Raw genomic sequence first — 1,576 nt, forward strand, 5'->3', positions numbered from 1 at the left:
TTCCACTGTTGACTGTAATGCTTCTCCTTAAACACTCTTAGGGACCAGTAAAATAGTGCCCACCACAGTGGGCAGTTACACAAAGCAACTCATCCTTCAGATGGCCAATCTGTAACTTTGTGCCAAGCAGGATGGGGCTGCACTGAAAGGTTAGAAAATCATACTGCCAAGTGGTGGTTCTCATTGCGTAAGTTTGGTATAGATTCAACAGGTACAATAAGAGCTACTGCTTATTGAGTGCCTTCATTATTCCATTTTCTCCTTACAACAACCCTGCAGATGAGGTGGTTTCTTTGCATTTTACAAATAAGAAAACAGAGGCTTAGAGAAACTAAAAAACTTGCCCAAGTTCACTAGCTGGTGATTGGAGGAACCGGGGTTTGGTCCAGGATATTTGTTTCCAGAGCCTCTGTTCTTTTCCTTTCATTTCTAACTCATTCATTCAACACCTGCCGGCTGGGGGTCCATGTGCATAATAGAAATACAAGACCCTGAGGAATTTAAGAGGTGGAAAGGGCAGGGTCCCCTGAAGGTCTCATGGAGGAGACAGAATACCTCTCAAGAATGGACAGTGAAAATAGAGCCATCACTTGAAAATGGTGGAGCCATTAAGTCACCTGAAGGCCTTTGTTTAAGATTCAGAGGTTGCTGGGTCAGTTACTTCTCAACTTTAAGCTCAATCTTTCCGTAAAAAGCACATATCAAATAATTTGTCCCAACTTTACAATAGTTGAAATGGAGTTTGAGTTTTACTCACTTTGAGTAACCCCTGAGATTTCCTCTGTTTAATCTTGATGAAGAGGAGAATGGTGAAGGAAACCCAGCGTCATTAGGAATACTTAATGAGCATCTGAGTCAACCTGGGGATGTTCTGGACGTGCCTGTCTTTAAAAGAGAGGGCAGAGCCCAGGTCTCCTAGGAGCTTTTCCAGAAAAGGACAAATTAGAACTGCTAAGGATATTCCCCTTGTGTACATTTCAGTCCATACACTAGTGTGTAGTGCGTTCTCTCCCCCAAATATTTTTCTTCATTTTGTTAACTTCCCCTGCCTTTTGTCATGTACTCTGTTTTGAGTGAGGGACCTTGAAGGATTTGAGTAAAAGTAAGGGAGGGAGACAAGAGGAACCATAGACGAAGAATGGGAGGCCACCCACTGAGCCACAAAGAGCTCTGGCCCTCGTCACCCTCCCATGAAGGGAATTTGCTCTATCTTCAAAATGAGGGCATCCAACCAAATGCTCACTCAAGTCACACTGAACATAAACATCCTAATTCCTTGGAGGTCAGGAGGAGGGTACAGAAAGGCTAGCTGATGACCAAAGACTACTGACACTTTCAGCGGCACAATTGCTGGAAATGACCTCAGAGATCTTGCCCCTCCTCTTCTGCAGAAGAAACGGAGGCTCTGGTAACCGTGCGTGAGGGCCAGCTTCTGCTCGCGTATCAACTGCCACCATGTTCCAGGCCCGGGGGAGTCAGCCACGGTCTGTTCAAAACAACCAGAAACGCACTTCTGGCAGCAGGGTATGGAAAAATTGTCAGGATTGCTTACCCCAGTCTCGGAGAAGTAGAAGAT

This window comes from Mirounga angustirostris, unplaced genomic scaffold, assembly GCF_029215605.1.
Source record: "Mirounga angustirostris isolate CCGP_5_RB_7025 unplaced genomic scaffold, mMirAng1.0.hap1 SCAF_1, whole genome shotgun sequence".
Classification (NCBI taxonomy): domain Eukaryota; kingdom Metazoa; phylum Chordata; class Mammalia; order Carnivora; family Phocidae; genus Mirounga; species Mirounga angustirostris.